The sequence below is a fragment of the Catharus ustulatus genome, chromosome 18, assembly GCF_009819885.2.
Source record: "Catharus ustulatus isolate bCatUst1 chromosome 18, bCatUst1.pri.v2, whole genome shotgun sequence".
NCBI classification, from domain to species: Eukaryota; Metazoa; Chordata; class Aves; order Passeriformes; family Turdidae; genus Catharus; species Catharus ustulatus.
The window spans coordinates 6,362,485-6,385,249 of NC_046238.1; the positions used below are offsets into that span (position 1 = coordinate 6,362,485).

General features: G+C 45.0%; 1 protein-coding gene across 1 annotated transcript in view; it reads left to right on the top strand.

Moving 5' to 3' along the window:
* Positions 1 to 22,765, top strand: part of FBRSL1 (fibrosin like 1) — a 498,161-nt gene that overhangs the window by 108,477 nt on the left and 366,919 nt on the right. The window lies entirely within an intron of this gene.

Consider the following 22,765-nt stretch of genomic DNA (forward strand, 5'->3'; position numbering starts at 1 on the left):
ATTTAATTCATTTTTATTTTCATCCTTAGTCCAGAATCTCACCACTGACAAGGACCAGAAAGTCATAACCTCACTGTTTTGCAGGTGAAGTTGCTGTTGTTTTCAATAGTGTTACTGATTCATTAAAGGATAAACCCCAGTAAGACAAAGGATGTGCCTCACTCCTGAGTCATCCCTGTCTTTGCATGCAGGTGAGACTTCACAGGGCACCAGAAATCCTTCTTAAAAGTGTCACTAGTGTGGAAAGTATGCATCTTTCTTTGTGGCACACAGAGGCAGCAAAAATATATTTCACATTTTTTCCTTGCACTGGCTTTTTAGCAGCATTTGAAGTATGTGGTTTCCAGATCTTAGATTTGGAGTGGCTCAAGATCAGAGCTATTTGGGAGATTAAGGTATGTGGGATTTTATGCCATCAGGAGCACTTCTTAAAGAATAGAATTGGCTTTGATTGAGAGTGAACAGTGATGTAAGAGGCAAATGGTAGAACTTTGCATTGACTTCTGCACTCTGCAAGCCTGGTGGTGCTGCTGGGAGGACAGCAGTGGCAGGCACTGCTGTCACAAGGATGGATTTGGGGTTTTAGACCTGGAGGATTCAGCTGTGTATATTTAGATATTATTTAGATGCATTCCTTGCATCCTTTTCTCATACTTGCTTGTCTGTCAGGGAGTTCTCTCCAGCAGGGCTTGTAGAAACATGATGTTGGCTGTGGTTGTGGCTTTTTGAAGAGACTGCAGAGCAGCAGAAGGACTTTGCAATTACGATATTTAGATACAGAGAAATCTATTTTGAGCACAGAATGGGGAGTGGGAAGTCTGGTTGGTGGCAGGTGGAGGCACTGACTGGTTTCCTGATACATCATTTTGTGAAGAGGAGGGGAGTGCATTTCATCACTGGACCTCACCAACTAGTCTGGATGACCTCCTGCTCCAGTTCTGTAGGATTTAGAAGAAGCTGTGCAGTTTCCCCATAAAATAACTTGCAGTGTTATGGATCAGCAAGCTCAAACCCCTCCTTTCCTTGCAGTGGGGCTGCAGAGCGTGGCTGTCCTGAGCAGCTGCCGTGGGTGGGTGAGGCTGGCAGCTCACAGAGGAGCTGGCTGAGCTCTGGCTGGGGCTGCTCACACTGTGCAGGGCATGGGGCACATCTTGCACAGCCTCCTGCTCCTCTGGAAAGCCTTGTTCTTACTGCTCTAAAATCTCCCATCACAGATAGTCTGATTCTATCGTGGTGGGATTAGGGGACCCCTCTGAGAGGAGCCAAGGGGACTGGAGTTAGTGACTGTGGGCTCTTGGACACTGAACAAGCTTCAATCTATTTACATGCTAGTTGGGAGCTCTACTTTTCTCTGAAACCTGAAAACCCCAGGTACTTGGTTCAATATATTTTGAAGTTGAGGGATTTTGTCCCAGCTTTATTATTTGTTAATGCAGACATTGAACAGAAGCAGCCTGTCCAACTGGAAGGTTTCAAAACTGGGCAGACAAAAGCAGTTTCCAGAAGGTATGTTTGTACTAGGTTCTTAGCATAGCACTATTTAACTTCTTTTAATCAGTGACCTGGAGCAGAAAAAATAAAACCATTACTCATAAAGCTCTCAGATAACACGCAGATTAGGTGGAGTGCAAGATAAGGCAGGGCCTGAGTGACTGGGACTGCTCTGTGAACAGTGTGTTCTGAGGCAATAAAATGCCATTCTCTAGAGACAAAATGAGGGCCCTTCTGGTATAATGAGGAGATGGAGGAGGGATAGCTGTCTCCTGGGAAATGGCTAGCCTGAAAGAGGCTGGCGTGGCAAGGCAGATAACCATCTGTACTGGAGTTTTCCCAGCCTAACTGTGCCCAAGATTGAATGTGTAGACAGGGAAGTACCGAGCTGAGTAGGTCCAAGGTGGTTATAACCCTACATTTGGTGTTGACACAAGTGTAACCCGAATTCTGTATTCCATCCTAATGCTTGCAGTTAAAGAACATTGGTTAAAATTGGAGAAACTTCAAGAGAATTATTGTGAGGACTGCTAAAGATGCAGAAAATCTGTTTGGCAGGGAAGGACTCCAGGAGCTCTGTCGGTTTTACTGTAGGAGGGCAAGGGGTGACATGATTACAATTTATAACAGCCTGTGCAGGGCAGAGAAATTTGATAATAGAGAGCTCTTCTTGCTGGCAGTCAAAACTGTAAGGAGATCCAGTGGCTGGAAGGCTCTAACACTGATACTTTTAGACCAGAGATAAGCTGCAAAATTTTACTGGGGTGAATAATTAATGACTGCAGCAGTTTACCAAGGGTTGTGATGACTCCATCCCTGGCTATCTCTGAACTGAACCTTTCTAAACAGAGACTGTGTTTGAGTCTGGGATTAATTCAGGAAAGGCTGGTGGCCTGTGTTGCAGCAGCATACCTGCAGTTTGAGGCAGTAGATATTTCTCTGAAAACAGTCTGGGAATTAATTTACACCCAAGGAGACAAAGCTGCTGCCCAGGTATGTGAGTTTTAAGAGTTCTCTGTGTGCTTTCTGTTTTTGTATGTTGCTCTTAAAGATCTTGAGCAGTGCCAACTTGCAGGTGCTGCTAGCTCTTGCTAGGAAAACTGCATTTTTGAGGTTAGCTGTACACCAGAGAGAAGTGGATCTCTTTCCCTGTCATGCTGCTGCTTCTCAAGATCCAAAACCATTGGGGGAGCAGTGTTTGCTAGTTTTCCCTGATATTGCAGTTATGTGTTGTGAACTATGAGTGCTCAGTTGGAGCTTGTGAAATGGGAGAGATGGGGACACCTGGCACCTTTGATGCATTGATCCCTTTGTTTGCAGTGGGGAGGGTTTGCACTGAGCTACACTGATGTTTGTGCTGGAGACTTACCTGAATTTTCTGCATCTGACCTCGCTCTAGAGGATCCTGCCTGCCTCCCTCCCTATCCAGGATTTTGGGAGAATCTATTAACTGGCATTGATGATGTTGGGAAAACATTGTAATATAGGTGCATTAAAATGGCTGGGGCTCTAAGCACTCTAATCTCTCACTTCTTTATGAGGTTTGTGCTTGTTTTGCTTATATGTCACCAAGTGGGTCATGACTCAAATTTAGCCAGCTCTGTTATTAATGTGGAGCAAGTCTCCAGCAGGCTATTTTTAGCAGCCAGGGCTGTTGTTGAGAGCTCGCGCTTGCTAAAAACGCCTTGGAATGATTTCACAAGCGAGGCTGTCTGTGGTGGAATTTGCGCACCAGCTGTCTGTCTCCAGGCCAGTTGATTGTGTTGACACGTATTCCCTGTGATTTGTCATCTCTGCCTGTGCTCCCGGAGCTGTGACAGGCGTGCTATCAGTGTCTGATGGCAGGGAGGGCCAAGTGACAGCAGCAGCCCTGCGCTGACAGCTTGGGAAGCGCTGCGGTGGCAGGGGGACCTTGCCCTTGGCCAGGGTTTGGTTTTTCCTTTCCATCCCCTGTCCCCTTGGTGCCATCCCCTTGGTGCCATCCCCCCTGCCAACTGTCTGTCCCCCAGCCAAGGCATTCCCTTTAAACATTTTAGTGGGTTCCTCCACATCTAAGCTTTATTTTGTTGCTGGGGGTGATCTTCTCTCCTAAGCTAATAGGGCAGATAAAATATAAGCCAATGTTTTGGAGATTGTACCCCAAGGAACAAGGATGGACATGAGATCTCTGCAAACTGTGGTTCTGGGTTTGACTTGTCTGCTGATTTTGTATGTTGTGTATAGTTCAGTTATCCCATCAGAAGTTACAGGGTAAAGGAGACATATGATGTTTATAAGTTAAGTGATTAAGTTATTAAAATTTATTACCTAGTGTATATCCAGGGTAGTTTTTAACCTCACAAATAAATTAAGAAAGACTTGCTATTATTGGCAAGTGCCCTTGCTCCTGTAAACACAATACACAGAGATGTGAAACTGCACCTGTGACTATTTCCTAAGTGAAATTGCTAGTTCAGTTAGTGAAATAAAAGGGTGTTAACTCTCATCCAGGGATTTCAGTGTGTTGTAAGTCCTGGAAATACAGAATCATGACATGCCTTTGTGTTTTGTGACTGAGAGGCAAATCAAAGCTGCTGTGATTAAATGATTATGAATTCATTTCAGGACTTTGTTTTATAACAAATCCACTGATGAATGCAAACAGTACAAAACTGTCAATTCACAGACCTTCAAAGCAACCCTTTGCTCTTGTCTCTTGAATCTGAAATATCATACTAATTTTTTAGTGTTAAACAGGTATGGATTTCAAATAAATCTGAAACTATGCTAGGAAGGCAAACAGGCAGCTGGTGATGCTTTATAATGCTGTAGGGTTTTTGCCTCCAGAGGCTTTGATGCAAATCTTGGCCCAAGCCTGTAGAGGAAATGAGTTTGGTTTTAGACAATTCTTAGTGGGTTTTTGTCGAGGTTACTAATGATGTGTGGCTCGTCTGGCAGTGAGAAACCTTTCCTGAGTAAAGGCTGAATGAGAGAACGTGTTTTAATAAGGCTTAATGAGGAAGTGTGTCTGGATGAAACTCTGAACAGTTTTGCACCACTTGTTTTTATAAGCACCAAGTTTGGCAGAAACTATTAAAATGGGGGGCAGAAACTGTTAATAGTGGTGTATTTATAATTTGCTGTGGAAGAAATCAGTGTCTCCTTAAGAGCCTGTACTGGTGGTTGATGTACACAGTGTTGTATTTCTGTCCTTCTGCTCCTGAGTTTCGCCATGTGAGAGAGACTTTTCTACCACAAGGGCATTTTCTCTTTCTTAGTCAGTGTGAGTTATCTGTCCTGAAGGTGAAGGGGCTGCACCAGCAGCAATAAGCAGTGGTTGAAAATCCCATGCACAGGGGCTCCTAAATAATTCAGCTGGCAGGTACCTTGTGCTTCTGCTCACCCTTTCAAGTGAGTGCCTTACCTGAGAGCCTGCTTGGGGCTTTCTGCTTCTGAGTGCTTGGAAGCGATTTCAGAGGAAGCCATTTGAATTGTGCCCAAAATAATTGATGCCAGAAAGAGCTTTAGGGACAAGTTTAGGCTGTGGGAGCACTGATGCCTCCCGTTGGAGAGGTGATGTGAGGGGTGCTCTGCCCCAGTCTCTGCACAGGGATCTGCATTTCTGGCTGCTTAGCAGCAGATTTCTGTGTGGGCAAAACATGCTGGAGAGCCCAGGTCTCTTTTCCTTAGAGTGCATGAAGACTGGAGGGGATGTGTGCATCAAACTCCTTCACTATCCTCAAAAGAATGACATTCTTAGCCCAGCTGTTTGAAAAATGGTCTTTATTTCCTTTTCTATTCCCTTCCCTGTACCAACATTCTCTTCTTCTCAGTACTTCCCTTCCACTGTCTTAGCTATTTTTACCTTGACTAAAGGCTGGGATTAACTGTGACTGTACCTGCAGCCTCAAATTATATACCTCAATATCATGGAAAGGTCCAGGATGAAATTTTCTGGGGATCAAGCAGCAAGGAAAGGGAAGGTATGTTGCACTGAATGGCTTTGTTAAAAATTCAGTGATCTGACCATCCCTGCTGCAGGAAGGTGAGCACAGACTCTCCAACTCCTGTCACTTTGGAAATTAACCCTGTGGTAAGAATCCAGACACTTGGTGCTGGGCAGTGAAGAAGAAAAGTAGATTTTGGAAGTTGCTTGTTGGCAACTCGAAGTTGCAGTTCTGTGTCTGGTTCACTTGTGCTCTGCACTGGAATCAGAGTGGTCTGAAGCCCATCAGAAGCTCAGTCATGTTTAATTTGTAACCTGTAAGCATCACTAGTTTATGACCTGGTCACTTGAGCTTGGATACGTACTGGTTCATTTATTTAACAGATGATAATTTATACTCTGGGCTTGTCTGTTAAAGGTGGTGTCTGTGATCAAAAAAAAAAAAAGGAAAATGTGGAAGCACGTGCAAACTGATTAATATAAAGGCAAGTGCATCAGGTGTTATGGAGTGAGTGCATATGCTGCTTCTAAAACAGTGTTTGCTCTTTAGTTATTGCTGTGAATCTCTGAGTTGGTGCTATTAGTTAATGCTTTTAATCTGTTATGAAGCGATTCGGACCTGAGGTTCTGTTTATAGTTCTTTTACCCCCTCTTAGCATCTTTCCATTCACTAAAACCATAAGTCACCGTGGGATATTCAGAGCATCAGGATTTTTTGGTTCCTTGTGGAACAAGGAACTTAGAAAAAGGTGCAGTGATAGGAGTTTCATATTCAGATTTCCAGCCACTTTATGCAACCTCTGGCTGATAAGAGTAGGAATGAAGTATATACATTTTTACTGCAGTGTCCTTAAATACCCTTAACACTTGAGCAAAGGCTTATGAGTTTATTTAAAGAATATTGAGAGCATTTGGATTTGGTGACCTTTTTTTCAGTCAAACACTGGTGGAACTTCATCATCACTTCTGAATGAGAGGATTTGACCTTTATCAAGAATTTAAAACCTCTGGACTCAGAAGAAGAAACCAAAAAACCTACTTCTTTCAGAGTAATTATAAGCATATGGCTAAATCTAGCAGTGCCATTTCTTTTTTAATTGGAGTAAAGTGCTCTACACAAATACATGCAGAATATGAGCACTACTAATGGAGGCTCAAGTGAAAGAAAATTCCTGGGCTGGTTCTTGTTGGAAGTAGTTGCAGAAAATGCAAGTTTTCACAGTATTCCAGTTTTTGGGGGTTATTTTATTCCCCTTTAAAATGCTTCCCTATGGAAGCCAGATGGGGGAACCAGCATGGTTATTTACACAAATAACTTCAAACATGCATTGGAAGAAAAGACAGTGTATGGGACATCCATTACTGTGCTGGATCAGTCTTTGCAGCCAGAGATCCACTTTCCCCCATGAAGAAGTTATGACAGTCTTAAAACAAAGAAATGCCATTTCCTCACTCTTTTGTCAGCCCAAACACAAGGTAAAATTGGCTACTTTTGCAAAAGTGCTCCTTGGGGGGAGAATGAGATCCACACTTCTGAGTTCAGCTGGAGTAGGTTATTTCCTCTTCCTTTAGTGCACAACAGTATTTTGCTTGCTTGTCTAAATCTGCAGCCCATAATAAACCCTTAATTTTTGTGTGGTTAGCTTGAATGTACAGTTCTCCTTTTCTTTTTTTTTTTGTTTCCTTCATCTCTGTAACCAACAAGCTGCATTAATCCTTTCTGTATACACAGATTCATAATCTGTTGTTGAAAGTATTATCCTTTGCTTCTAGATATCAGATGTCAAAAGCAGTGTTTGGGGTTCTCTCTTTTCCTTCAGATTGTTCCAAATAGAAGATTTTTACTTGAGTGGATGTAGGATAAACCACACCCTTCCTTAAGTACTCACACAGCCTGTCTGAAAACTCTAGCCCAACATAATGGTTTTAACTTTGTAATGAGGGGTTGCTCCTCTTTTAATTCATCAGAAGGGAGGGCAGAGAGATGAGGGATGCAGATTCATTGTCCCTGTGGGCTTCTGCAGCAGCAGCTAAAGGTGATTTAAGTGTGATCAATTTATAATTTGTATTAATCCATCAGGTTATGAACCCCAGGGGCAGTGGGCTGGGTAAGCTCTGTGCTGTCAGCTGCACTGGTGGGGTGGTGAATTCCAGCAGGAGGGCAGGGAGGAGTCAGGGCAGAGCTCACCAGGCACTGCAATTAAATCTAGCTGAGGTCACAGGGACAGGTGCCTGAGGACACCCCTTTGCACCCATCAGTGCCCAGGCTGGCCCAGCACAGTGACCAGTGGTGCCCAGTTCAGCACCCTGCAGTGCCCCAGCTGTGTGGGTGACTTGAGTGAATTTTGCAGCTCCTGTGGAGATTGCTGCACTTGGCAGCCCTGTGCTACCAGCATGACCAGCATCACTGGAGCCAGCCAGTAAATTGTGCTGCTCAAGCCCCAAACTTTGCTCCTGATATCTCTTGCCAGGTGCTTCTGCCTGGAGCCTTGGTGATGGTTTTCCTGCGATGGGCCTGAAATTTCAATCTCAATTACTTTCAGCTGCACTTCTGTGAGAACTGTGCTTCCACAGTGCATGCTAAATTGTTTGGAAGGACTACATATGCCTCAGGATCAAAATGCAACAGGAAACGTCAGCAGCATGTCTAAATAAACATCTCTGTCTCTCTTACAAGAGTGTTTAGCAGCTCTGTTGGCAGATGTTTCTATAAAATGTTAAATACTGTGCTTTCCAATCCTCCAAACTGTTTGTAATGCAGCAAATAGCAAAGGATAGGGAAACCAGCTGAGGAAGGTATGGCAAAGAATGGGAGAGTCCCAAAGGATTAGAGGTTCTGTAGAAACAAAAAGTGAGGGTGGGTCCTGGGAATTAGTGTTTTGTTGATAATGGTGGGATTTAAAATCCTTTGTTTCTGAAGTGCTCTGGTTTAGATGTGTAAAAGTACAGAAGGCAATAGGTTGGTTTTATGCAAGTAAGGGGCTTTGCGACTGATGTCTGATTTTAATATATTGGGAGTGTTCCATCTACTTTTTTGTATCAGGAGCCTGATTTACCAAGCTTTAGAAGTGTAAAACCTGAACAGAACTTAGTGGTCAGTTTTGTGGGTTGTTTTTGTAGTTGTTGTTTTGTTTGGGGGATTTTTTTTGTTGTTACTGATGTGCATCCCTTGCATCCTCTTAAAATGCCTTTTTTCCCCCTAATTACTTTTACTGTGGTGTGCTGGGGGAATAAGGGACTTGCATTTTATTTACAGTTCCTCTTTGTGTCTTCTGTCTCTTCATTCCCTGATCACATAATATGTTTCAACTTAAGCTCAGGCTATTTGTTTAAGAACTTGTGAGTGACTTTGCAGGCTGGGGCAGTCAGGGACACCTTGTCCCCTGCTTGCCAGGCTGAGCTGTGCCTGCCTGGTGACCTGGGCACAGACAGGTCCAGTCACAGCTGTGCTGCTGCCCAGATGTTTGTGCTGGTGAGCAGCAGGGACTGATAAAGGAACTCGGGGTTGTCCCCTGGGTGCCTCCATCACCCTGACAAAGGCCAAGGGCTTTCTCAAGGTCACTGTTCACAGCTGGGCACAGCTGGGATGGGGAGCAGGGATGGGAGCCCAGCATGGTCCTGGCACCAGCACCTCCTCACTGCCCAGCAGAGACAATTCGTGCCTGCCTTCTAATCTCCCTGGGTGCTTCTGCAGGCTGCTGTTCTTCCAAATGCTTTAAATGCCAGACCTGCGATACTGTCAAGTACCACAAGGTAAGATTAGATAAGGGGAGGTAGCGAGTGTGTGCTGAGAGCTGGTGAAGCTGCCTGGGTGAAGCCTGTGCGTGGGGACAGCGGTGGGTGCAGGCTGTGGGAGCAGGTTTGCCATGCTCCTGTCCCCATGTTCCTTGGCTCTGGAACCACATTTCAGGCTTGGGGCAAGTGCTGGATGCTGAAGGCAGAGGCAGGCATTAGGGGCTGGAGCTGGGAGAAGGGACTGTGCTGGCAGTGCTATCTCTGCAAAATAGAGGAGGGGATAATTGGCTTGTTCTGTAAAGGCAGCTGATCTCTGGGAATGAATGAAAACAGGTCAGGCTCAGAGCAGGGTTTGACTACTGCAGGTAAAATACTGGGTTTTTAGAAGGTGGATAGGTTGTCTGTATTTTCTTAAACTGTAATAGGCATTTGGTCCGATTACTCAGTGATTCCTGTGGTTTTTTTGATTTGGCATAAACTAGGATGATGATTGTTCTCTCTTCTCCACCACTGTGACTTTCCTTGTCTCAGTGGAGTTCACAGCTGCATAAAACCATGTAGGTGAATGCAGAATTGGATGGTAGATGTGATATGAGACATCCCACTTGTTCTCTTGAACAGATTGCAGTTCATGCTGTTACCTAAGTATTCACACTTCCTTACTGCCAAATCGTCCCTGAAGTGCTAGAAACTGGAACTGGAAGAATCCTAGTGCACTGTGTCCTGGTAGCAGGAGAGAAGTGGTCTGTGCCATAGCTGGGAGACCAAGCTTTAAGAAGTTCAAAGCCATGAAATAACATGTTGGTTTGGTCTGCTGTGTGATGCCAGGGAGACCCTCATGCAAGAGTGAATGTTAAAAACAGAGGTGGAAAAATAGGGCTTTTAAACTTACAGATTAGTTTTGGGACAGGAGAAGAAATGTGATACCCTCTGCTTCAAATCTACCCCAGGAAAAACTTTTCAACATTTTTGTTTGGTTTTGTTTGTGGGATTTGTTTGTTTTTACTGTTGGCAATGTTTTCTACAAACAAAGCAAATGCTTACCTGGATCTTATCTGCATGAGAAATTCTCAGCCCTTCTATTGCCCTGAAGTCACTTAAGTGGCCCCGTGTTTGCAGCGTGCTGAGATGGCTTTGCAAAGGCTGAAGAGATTTGGAGTCTGTGCTGCTGCACTGATATGTCACTTTATCTGCCAGCCAGGAGTCTCTCCTGTCCTCTTTGTACACACATGCCCGTGCTGGCCAGATGGTGCTGGCTTTGGGTGCCATCCAAGGCAGCGCATTAGAGAGGCCGGGTTATGTGTCACACTGCAGCAGCCAACAAGTGCTGCCAGCTCTGCTCCTCTCTAACAAACAGCTTGACTTAATGTATTGATCATGTTCTCCTTGCTATTCTCAAGCTGATTTCATCTAAGACACTCAAAGGGATCTGAGGTTGGAGCTGTACAGATAGCACCTGTTGCCCACTCTGTAGCTAATATCTGCATTTGCACATACTGTGTGTCCTAGAAAAATCTGCTCTCTACCACCGCCACGAAACCCTTCCCAGTGCCAGAAGGAGATTTTGATGGTGTTTGACTGTTGGTTCTCCTGGAGCACAGTGTGATTAGGAGCTGGGAGATGTAGATTTGCCAGAGACCTGATGTTTGATTTGGGGCAAGCTGCTTTGCATTCGTTAATTTCTCATTCTGTAAAAATAGAGGTCAAAATGTTGATTCCCCTTGTGTTGTGCTATAAGAATTGCTAATGAGAGAAGCTTGATAAAAGCCAAATTGTGATGTTATTTATAAATTATGAAAGAACTTTCCCTCACCTTCTCAGCATGCTTTTTCTTTTTTTTTTCTGTTTTTCCTAGAGGCAGACTTTTGCTAATGGGATGTGAAAGCCACAAACCCCATCTGTATCAATAAGAGAGTCGTGTGGAGAGAGGGAGATGTGGTGTGGAGAGGGCTGGGGAATTAAGTGCCATTAAGCACGTGTTAATTAACATGGCCCTGCACTCCCCGGGTTGCTGCCTTCTGTGGGATGGGTGCACACTGAAGCCGGTCTTTCTGGTTTTTAAAGCCTTTATATTGTCAGCCCGGATCTGTAAGGTTTAAGAATACACTTGCCTCTGATATCTTTGCAAAAAGAGTGCTGGTGTCTCGGTCACCTGCTGAAAGCTGAGAACTAATGCTTACAATTTTGCTTGGTCACGGTGGGGAACTTTGGAAATCCAGATCCTTCACTGCAAACAAATACCTCAAAACCCCAGTGTTTTTAAACCCCTTTCTGCTTTAGTGAGCACTTCTGTTCTGATGTGTGAAATTTCCCCTTGTGCCCTCCTCTCAGCTTTTTGAAATGGAGTACTCTTGATATTATCTTTTTATCAGCAGTTTTTACTATCACAGGGCTCCCTGAATTCCTTGACAAGAGCTGCCTTGCACACAAAAGCGAGATTATCACAGGAGGGACGCTGTGACCCGTTGGGTGCCGCTTTGGGAGCGGGGCTGAGCGCTGGGGTGCACAGCTGGAGGATTCTGCAGCATCCCCTGGCACTTTGTCTCTTAGCAACAGCCCCAGATGGAGGTGGCAGAGGGGACACTGCTGCTGCACCCCAGCATCTTGATGTGACCAAGAGTCCCCTGGCTTACAGCTGTGATGGAGAGCAGAGCTTTATTTACAAAATGCTTTTCTAAATCTTAGTCATTAAAGTTTTGTGTCATTGCACATTTGAGCTGTGCTGCAGCTTTTACCTGATTTTATGAGCAGCTTTTAAAACAACTTTGAGACGAAGTGTCTCCCACATGAGGTGTGCTTGTCTCTGTTGTTTGTGCTGTTGTAGGGTTGTTAGGCAGTGTGTGTATGTGTACAGTATAATTGCCACGTCAGCCTTTCTGTTTCTGGTTATCTGCATAAGGAAGCAGAGAGCTGGTGGAGATGTCAGCTGTGATGTGGGTTATTAAGAACTACAAGACAGAAGTAATCACAAGAAGCCCTGCTTCCACACAGGCTGTTCCCCAGAGTCTCTGGTTGCATCTGCTCCATCTTAACCCTTCTCACATTGACTGGGTTTTTTGGTTCTTGCCAAAGGGTTATGCCTGTTTGAACAAATAAATGCTGTGTGCTGCATCTGTATTTGTTGCTCTGTGATGTTTATTGTTGAGAAGGTGCTGTGAACAGTAAATGAGAGGCAAAGTTGAACTCTCAGAGATGTGCAGGAATCAGATGTTCGAGTGCTCTTAGCTGATTTGAGTGGGTCAGCAGGGATGAAAGTTGCTGCTTTGTATCATGTTTTAATTCCCTATTGTGCTTTAAAGTTGAGGGCTACCAGCAAATGGAAAATTTGCATGAATGTCCCTTTCTCTGTTCTCTGACTGGCAGTTTGTTCCATTAAGGAAGAAAAATGTCCTCCAAGCCAGCCAGTCTTCAGTTTCAGGTCTGGGAAGTGCAGATAGATGTTTCTGTATCTGAAAGCTAAGCATTAAGAGAAACCTGTAATTTAGCATGGGAGTTGAGGAAATGGTTGCAAAGAGACACAGTTTAGCAACTCTGGTTTGGGGGACGACTGAGGTCCTGTAAATGTGATGGGAAGAGTGTCAGAGGTGATGAAAGCTTGGAGCACTGGCTCTGGGTTGGTGAGAGAGCGTGGGGTGAGTGACAGCACCTGCTCTGAGCTCTGTCTCTGCACTGCTTGTTGTCCTGGCAGCTCTGCCTGCCCCAGCAGAATGTGACATGTGTGGATCACCTCATTCCCATTCTGCACATGTTCTCCTTGCTGCTGCTTGCAGGGATTGTTGGCTTTTATGCTGTAATTGTCTGCTGTCCTCGTTGGGTGTTTGCTTGGTTACTTCTTCCTTCTGGCAAGTGAGACTAACCAGGCAGAGTGCAGAGGCTCCTTTTCCTCAGGAGCAGTAATGGATGTGCTGATTTATCTCTTCCTTCTCCTATGGCCCGTTGCAAGCTGATGTACCCAGGATCTGTGGTGGTGTTTGGCTGTCTCTCAGAAGTCTCTCTTCCCATTAGCACTGCACTTGCCCTCCATTTCTTGCTTTCAATTTTATGTCCCAGAGGAAACTGGGCTGGAAATGAGAATGAAATATGGATTTCCTTCTTAAAAAGAAAATAAACCAAACCTTAAGGGCTTCCTATTGGAATGTGATGGGATTGGACTCCTATCTCTTATCCTTTGAAAATCCCAGCTGGAATTATTTAATGTCAAAGCCTGGAATTTCCCAGTGTGAAATTCATGGCTGGCTAAGGATGCTCTGGGGATTAGAGAGACATCACTTTGCCAGGGTAGCGTTGCTGTCACTGCAGGAGACCGCAGTGGCACAAAGGGACATTGCTGCTCTGTCCTGCTTCAAAGCTGAATCTTGGGGATGAGATTCCTCAATTCCCATTGAGGTTTCATGCTGTGTGACTGACAGCTGGATTGGGGCGGAATAAACCAGAGTGAGTAACACTTTGCACTGCCTGGGAATGGAGAGGGGAAAAATGAGAGAGATGAGTAAAACATAATCTGCTGATTTTCTTATGTGGTAAGAGGATAGTTTGCTAGTGCACATCCAAAATTTCCCTGAGACAACAGCTGGGTGATTTTGCTCATTTGGCTGCATGATAAAAGAGAGGAGATGATTATAATAATTTCATCTACTCTAAAATTGCAATAAAATAAAAATCTGTTATGGGACCCTGATGTCTTGCAAAGCTCTAGCTTAGATAAGAGCACTCTCCTTACAAGCAATCTCTGAGTTTTGCAGGATGTCTTCTCAGTATCAAAGTAGCTGTATAAAGAAAAAACAGCATATTTAAACAGGACACTGGGTAACCACTAAATGCTTTTTTGTCCCTCTGATCAAGAATGAATATTTTAAGTAGGCATCGGTGTCTATGTTAGGGATCTATAAAGAACTTATGCAAAACAAAGCTGGTGGCTGGATGTGCACTGACTGGTGAGGTGTTAACAAGGTGTTGTTTCTGAGACTCATAAATCAGCAGTGCTTTAGGTGATGGAGGGAGAGAGAAGAGCAACTCTAAAAGCATAACCTTGCTGGCCTCTTTTTCTAAACTGTTGATCTCTCTGTAAAAGAGGATTTGCCCTGCTGTTCTAATAAGAGTGATAATATATGTGTAATTAGAATTTAATAATTATTTGTGTGACTGGATCTACTGCATAAGCTGGTTCAAGTGATTGTGTAACCTTTGCATTGTGTTCATTATCTAATGTTAAAATAACAGCTGGAAGTTGAGAGACTGACATGCAGTTTTAAAATTACAGAGCTTGAAATTGCTGCTGTCTGTAAACATATGAAAATCTATTAATGACCTTTGAGCTCTCTGACTGAAAATGTTTTGTAATGTAGAATACATTAAAATTGCCTGCTACTGTAGTGTATGTTTCCCATTTCTCAGCAATTGCCTAGGATATAAATGAATGTTTTGCCTCTGCCACAGATATGAGACTATTTGAAACTATTCTAGGAAGCCCTAAGGATATTCTGAAGCATTTGCTCGTTGTTTGTTCAAGCAGAGCGGTTATAGAAGAGCTGCTCAGGAGCCCCTGGATGTGGGGGAGCATCTCTGCAGGCTGCACTGCACACTGCATCTCTCCAGCAGCGCAGGAGCAGCAGCAGGGCTGGCCAGGGTGGCACAGAGCACTGTCCTGGCCTTTTCATTAGCACATGTGACGTTTAGGTAGTTAGGAAGGCATCTCTCTCTGCTAGAAACCATCCTGCTCAGAGCTTTCCCCTTAGGTTGCAGTAAAGTGCTATGGGCAGCTGTTTCTGGAGGAGGCTGGCTCCTACATATTTCTTCTTGTTAAACCATTTATATTTCTTGTCGTTTGTTTCCCAGCCAGAAGAAAACTACCAGAGGACTAATTATTGAATACACATTCTAGAGCTCATGACAGCTGAACTGAAAATTGTTGCCTACCACTGAGGGCAACTGCAGAGTTGGTAAAAAAATGCCTCTAGTGTCATGGTGTTTAAACAGAAATTAATTTATAACGCAGCCCCAGGGATCAGGATATGGCTGTTTTTATTTCTGGAGACTCTCACCCCTAGAGCAGAGTTGGCAGGAGCGAGTTTGCGAGCGCTCGTCTCTCTTGGCTGGCTTTGTGCAGGCTGTGTCAAACTGCAGAGCTCACAGCCTGCTCTGCTGGAGCTCAGCTCACCCCTCTGCTCTGCAGCAGCACCCTTCCTGGAGGGGGGAATAAAGAGTGCAGCCTGGGAGCAGAGTCTCTAAATGTCTGCATACTGGTGGAGTGAACATGTTCCAGGCTGTCACCGTGTGGGAGATTTGTCTGGAGCTTCCATGCTGTGGGTGCTGCTGCCTTAAGGGCAGCACATTTTTCATGGCTGTGAACGTGTGGTGGAATCAGAAAAATAGAGAAAAAGTTTGTATTTAGCAGGTGGAAGCCTTGAATTATTTTAGAAATCAGGCTGAGGTTCTTGAATTCATACCTGAAGTTATAGCTGAATCTCCTCAGTCTCAGTATGAAGCTGCTCCCGTGGGAGTCAGTCCAGTCACACTGTGGTTGTGGTGTATTTCACACTGAAGACCAAACCTTTCAGTGCAGGAGCATAGATGGAGGAGAGCAATTTAGGCTCCTGCCTTTGGTAAATGAGCCATGTGTCCAGTCCATCTGCCCAGCCTCAGCTTGGCTCAGCTCCTTTTCCAGAGTCCAGCTCATGGAAGCATGACATCCTCCTCAGCAGAGGTAGAAGCAGTTGGGTTTTCTCTTTGTTTTTCATTTTAGAGAGAGATGTATTTCTAAGCATTCCTGTCTGTAGTAATAAATAGGCTGGAGACATTTTTGCTCACCGTTGTGTTTCTGGTTTTATCTGACTAGCTTAGCTGAAAATTGGTAATGATGAATGTATCCAGCTGCCGTACCAGTTTGTGCTGGTAGGATCCTCATGCCTTTTCCTTTGGCAGCTGGGGACTGGGGGTTGTGTTACCTTCCTGACAAAATTGGAAATGAGGGATGAAATGGCCACATCTGGCTTTAGGAAAGGAGCTGCTTCTTCAGGTCCTAATTCTGCCCCTTGGTGAATTCAAGGAGTGCCTGTTTGAATAATCTGGGGAGAGGGAAATTAGTTCCAAGTGTTTTAAAGGCTGCTCTGTCAAGAAGCATCTGTTTGCTGGCTATCAGCAGTGTGGGCTCAGCAGTGTCCTTGGATACTGGCACACTTGAGGAATGTTTTCCCAAAACACTGGACCTGGAGTGTGTGCTGTGTAGCTCACTTGCTGGATACCTTTGGAAGTTAGTTGAGATGGATGGCCCCAGGTCACACTCTTCAGGATGGGGATGTTTTTGCACAGTCTGTCACTTGTGGGATGCTGGGCAGTGTGTGGTGCTGCTGCCATTCCTGATGGGTCCCCTGGGAAGGAGCTCCTGGCAGGATGGGAGTTTGCAGGAAGGACGTGCTCCCTGCTCAGCATTCACACCTGGCAGTGCAGCAATCACATCAGCTGGAGAAGCTGCTGTCTGACAGGCACAAGCTCTTTCCAGCTCCTTTGTACACGACATAAACCAGGCGGGCTGAGCTCCCAATCTTGGCTGAAAGCAGCTTCAGCCAAAATGTGCTTTTTATCTGCAGTGGAAGCTGGGCAGGGTGGGCTGCTGGTGCATGGGCAGCAGCACCTTTCAGCACTCCTGCAGGCTGTAAAAGCCAGGCAGGCTGTGCTTGCAATATGCCTCATTTCATCTACCTGAAAATGGTGCCCCAGCTCCCCTTCAATCATTTAAGCTCCCTCGCTCTCTGACACACTTTCCGCTGACAGTAATTCTGCGCGCACTCGTCGGGCATTTACTGCCATCACTGGAGGAAATACTGATGGCTTAAAATGGGATCATTTCCTTTCTGATGGACAGCAAGCACCTGTGGGAGTCCTAATAGCTGTGCAGTGTCTGTAAGGAGGCAGCTAAGAGGAAGAGGGTGCAGCTCTGCAGTGAGGCACCCGCAGGCTCTGAGCAGCAAATTGGAGAGGGAGACAAGTCACAGCTGGCTGCCTGTGGAGAGAGGCTTCAAACAGGAGATTTTGTGTACCCACCTCCCTGATGGGTGATGGTGGAGAAGGGCTTACATCAAAAACATGGACAGCTGTATGCTTGCATTCCTGCAGGTTTCCTTGGCCTCTTGCTAAAGTGAAGGTGTTTGCTGTGTGCACTTTTACTGTCCCCAAAATAAATGTTAAACTCTCTGTTTCCAGGTACTTCCTGCTGCTATGGGGGGAGAGGACTGCATTTTTCCTTGATTAATTGGAAAGGAAAGGAGCAGTATCACCCCTTTTCTCCTCAGTTTTTAAGAACAATTACTGCTCAGCACTGTATCATTATTTATTCAGGTCTTGTGCAAGCAAAAAGAGCAATCAAAGCCTTGTAAATTCAACATGGATTGAAATGCATTTAAAAGAATAGTGAACTGACCTTCCTTTTTGTAATTTTTGACTGTTTTGTTGAAGTAACATTTGTCCAAGCTTTCTCTACTTGGTACAGTGTCTTTGAAGTCCTGGAAGCAAAGGTCTTAATTCTTGGGAGACATAACAAGTGGGTGTTCAGCAGAGTATGGCAGCTTGCTCCTCAGCTATTCATAGGTGACAGAAACGTAGCCTCTGGTAATAAATTTGAGTGTTTCAATTACAGCAAGTTTCTTGGTTCACCCACTTGTATTTTTAAGTTAAATCATGTATCATAAACCTGGAAACCAGTGTCAGCTTCAAATGTCTTAACATTTCCAAATCTGTCTTGTCAAAAAGTCATCTTATTCTTGAGCTAAGCATGTGACAGGGTCAGAGCAAATGTGATGCATTTTAAAAAGCAGGACCCGAACTCATCTGGAATATGTCAGCTGTGAAAGGAGAATTGCAGTCCAAGGTTAAACAAGCAAGGATTTCATTTGCAATCATTTTAATTGATATTGATTGCACTGCTTGAATGTCGGGTCAAAGCAAGAAAGTCACTTCAAATCTAGACTCTTGTTTCTGCCTTTTAAAAGGGCTTTGGTGTCTTTGGCTGAGAGGCTGGGGGGGCTTGAGTTATGTTTGCATGAAATTCACAGTGGGGGAGAAGAGAGGGTGGAAAGTAAAACAAACAAGTGTGTGTTGTATTACAGGAGAAGTGAGAACTTCCCCACGGCTGGCAATGGAGCTGGAGGTGCCAGCAGCCTGCTCCCCAAGTGCCCTGGGCTCTGGAGAGGCAGTCTGGGCTGGCTCCTGCCCTGCTGCCAGCAAACTCTGCCCCTCAGCTCTCCAGAGCACAGCTCAAACTTCTCCCCCTCCCACTGCTGAATGGGCTTCTGCTCATTTTTCAGGTCTCCTGTTGGTTTGCTGCCTGTTCACCCTGCTGAGTGCAAATTCAGTCACCTTGGTGTGGTCCTCCCTGATACCTTCAGTGGTCCTGTTTTATCCCTTTTTTCTTTCCTTATTATTCACCTGATTTCATTTGCCTGTTGGCTATTCATCTCTTCCTGTGCTGTTCTTGCAGTGGTTTCTCTCTCTCCAGACCTGTCTTCAAATCCATGCTTTAAAGTTTGTCTTTCATGTACATTTCTCATGTATATCTTCAGTATTATCTTTCCATTGGAATTACTGTCTCCTGTGTCCCCTCTATGCAAATAAATGGGCAGTAGGTTTGTGTTAGTACTGGTCCTGGCTGTATTTGTAATGTGCTTTGTCTGCTTGGAAAGCACGAGAACATTGTCAGCACTTGTTTCTGTGGTTCTATAAACTGAGTATCAGGTCAATAGGAATACTTATCATTTAGCCTACTTTAAAATAAATCTGTTTCAGGTTCTTTCTGAGCCAGGATCTCTCCCTGAACTATTAAGCAAACTCATTTGACAACCCTACTGCTAATTGCATGGTAAAGTTGATACAAGGATAGATGCTGCTCAGATCCTCAGGGGCTTTTCCATTGCAATTTTTTGAGAGAAGCTGGAGGCAGAAACACAGACAAGCAGGGTCAGTCTCAGAGGCAGCTGTGTTTTTTATTTCCTTTGTGTGGATCCTTCTCCTATTTGATGTTCAGTAGGATATTTCACATTGCCAAACTTAAGGAATAAGTGCTGCAGTGAAGAGCTGTGGAGAAAGAAGCTGGAGGCTGTTTCCCTTCTGGGAAATCAGCCCATATAATCTTGTGAAGCTGGCAGAGGCAGTGTGGCAGGAGTGGAGTGTAACCAGCCCTTGGCTGATGGGCAGTGTCCGGTGGGCCCTGGGGACAGGGGATTGTAATGGACTTCATTTCACACCAGGGCTGCATTTGGAGCTGATGCTTGAGGGCTAAGGATAGTTATTGTATTATCTGTAGGTGTTATTTTTACCCTCTGCATCCCAGCAGCATACTCGAGGGTTTTCATCTAGCTGTGTGGGTTTTGGACATTTTCTTGAGGTTTTTTAAGTGTTCCCTGTGTATGAAAGGTATTTATAACCATAACCTTCCTTTGCACCCTTTCTGAGACCTCAGAGCTGTGTAAATTCGGAGGATTAAGGCTGAGTTTGAGCTGGGCTGAGCAAACAGGCAGTGAAAACTGCAGCCAGAGGATGGCTGTGGGATGTGAGCTTGTGCCAGGCTCCTCCAGGGCCGATCATTATTTCCTGATCAAACAGAGAACCTCGAGTCCATTGTGCAGAAGTCCCTTGTGTGGCTTTTGAGGGGTAAGAACAGTCTCATTCCAGAGCTGGGGGCTGTGCACCCACGTTATTCCCAGCTTTATTTATAAACTGGGCAGTGTGTACCTTGAGTGTCTTTGGGGATTGCAGCTGTGCCTTGGTGACAGAAGAAAAATGGCTTTTCAGGGAGGAGTGTTCCAAGTGATTGAGTTCCTGCCAGATCTGCTGCAAGCAGAGGTGCAGTTGCATAACTAGCTTGGGCTGAATAGTGATGGATAAAAAATCATGAGGGTTTTTATTGTGGACTCCCAAAATCTGTTGCAGAGCCTAGGTTACATACTTGAGTTGCCAGCATTTGCCAGGGTTTTTGTCAGTGAATCTGCTCAGCTGCTGTGAAGGTGTGTGAGGTATCAGGGAGCTGGAGGAGGTACCACAGTCCCACTTTCAGGTGAAGTGTTCCTTGGTGTCTGTACATCCAAATGAACAGATAGGGAGATGGAATCTGTGTGTTTGATGGAGTAACTGCCAGCAAAGGGGCTCTGAACAAAGGGCTTTGATTGTTCCCTGTCTATAACCATGCAGGCAATTAGAACCATCTCACTCTGTCTGCAGCCCAGACACACGAGGGGCTGCAGATGGAGAGGCTGTAACCTGCCCTGGAAGGTGTCAGAGAAATTGTGATGTGAGGACAGGTAGGAGACAGTCCTGGAAACAACGACTAGTATGGAACAAAACAGCAAGAATTAGCAGTCTTGTTTCTGGAACTGAGAAGAGAGAATGGACCTGGATCCACCAGCTTCCCTGGAGAAGGGGATTTACTGTGGCAGCAAAGGCAGGCAGGTCTGCAGACTCCTGGGCTGGGCAGAAACCACAAGGCTGATGTGAAGAACTGTTGACTTGGGGGTCTGATTTCATATCCTGTTCCTGTGTGAATCTCCAGGTTTTACCTGATGTGCAGAGGGTGAAAATATCTGCTGCTCTGGGCTTGCCTGGGGGGAAGGCTCCAGTGGGGCAGTCTCACCTGCAGGCTGGGATTTCTGGGTTGAAGTCAGTCAAGGTGCATCAATAAACCTCCACTTTTGTGATGTATTGTGTATTCTGGATGTGCCTAAATTTTCCAGCAATTTCCTGTGCACAAGCACAGATTCACATCCAAAAACAGTAAGCTCTTGAGCTAAGTGAGGTTCCCCAACTTGGAGGTCATAAACTTTAGTCAAAGAGCAATCACTGGAAGGCTCTTTTAGTAGAGCAAATAGAAAAGAAACAAAAGAGGCAAGAGCAGAAACCCCATTAGCCCCCCCTGCTCTCTGCCTGAGGCTGCAGAGGTCTGCATTTAGCAGCCTGGAGAACACCCTGCTGTCACCCCCTGTCAGCAAGGATGCTGAGCTCAGTCTCCTGCCTTCCCAGACAGCAGTCCTGGGAGCTGTGTCCTCTGCTGAAGCAGGAGAAAGGGCACTCTGGACTAGGTGTTCTTGTCACACAAACGTGGCTTTGTCCCTGGGGCTGTCTCCTTCCACTGTCCCCCCACTGGAGGCAGGAGCAGCCTCAGCCTTGGGGCTTTAATTCATGGCTGTTTGGAAAGTGCTTGAGATTCTTGGATGGCACTACAAGTGAATGAATTATTTCCTTGGCTTTGATCCAGCTATAACTGTATTTCATGAATTAATTTTGCTAGTAGCTCAGCGATGAGACAAGCCTTAAATCTCCAGACAAAATGGGATGAAAAGCTGCATTTCGAAGTAGGGAATTTTGTAGGATTCAATAAGGAGAAAAACATGAATTTTCAGACCAGTTCTGTGGTGAAAGGAATAGTCTGAAAACCTGCAGTGAATGTGCTGTGGGTACCAAGGGAAGACTTTCCCTAAAGCACTAACAGAGGCCCAACCACCATGTGAAACCAGATAGAGTTTAAACCAAAATGGTAATTTATTGGCTTTGAAGGCATCCTTAGAAGTGAATATTGCCCCTCAAGCCAGGAGTGCATGATTTGCTGGTGCTCTCAGGTGGTGGCATTCCCCTGCCCCATCTCCCTTCTCCCCCATCAGGGTCCATGTCACCTCATGCAGCATCTTCCTTGCACCTGCTGTCACATCACAAGCTGCATCTGGCTTTGAGAAGAAGTGCACGTTTGTGGTGATTGCTGTTTCTAATGTTTTGCTGAATATCAGTTAGCAGATATCATTTCCACATGACAAGTTTTTGATTAGCTACTGAAGATTAGCATTTTGATTTTTATCTCAGTAGCTTCCCAGTAAAAGCCCAATATGACCTTCTTCAACTGGCATCTTGAACTGCTGCTTTAAAGTGTTATCTTTAAAGTAAAAAGCAAACTGGGCAACTGAACACTGATTTATACTCCTTTATCATTCATGGGAAATAATGCCAGATAGGTATTATCCTTTCTCCCTCCCCAGTAATGGACTTGGCAAGCTGAGCTGTGTTCTGTGCCTCCCAGACAGTGCTAGTTATTTTAGTTTTGGTTGTATCTTTGGGGGTTTTGCAGCTTGCTGTGTCTGTGTGTGCTCTAAGAGGAGCCTCCAGCCCCACAGGACTCCTGTGCAAGGTGTGCAGAGGTTGGGTGCTGGCTCACTGTCTGGAGCCTGGGCTGGAACTGGAAACAGCTGTGTTTTATTGCCTTGGTTCTAATCTCAGTGTGTCTGTGACCCTAAAGTGCCAGTGCATCACTCACTTCCCAGGGAAGGGCAGCTTTAAACAAGTGAGTGATTTGGAGTGGAATCAGCATGTTGCACACTGAGGCAGTCAATTCACTAATTAAAGGAGAGGGGGAGGAAGTAATCTGGAGCAATCAGCAGGGCATTTCATTCCAGTTCCTAATTTTCTTTTTTTGTTGGGCTTCAGTTTTTGAGAGACTAGAGAGCTAATGATTTTCATGAGCTCTTTTGCAGTACTGAAGGTGTGTGCATTGATGTGAGCAGTTGTATTGTGATCTCCATTCATGTAAGATACAAATACCTGTCATGTAACTGCTTGAGTTAAAAGCAAGGCATGTAGAAAAAT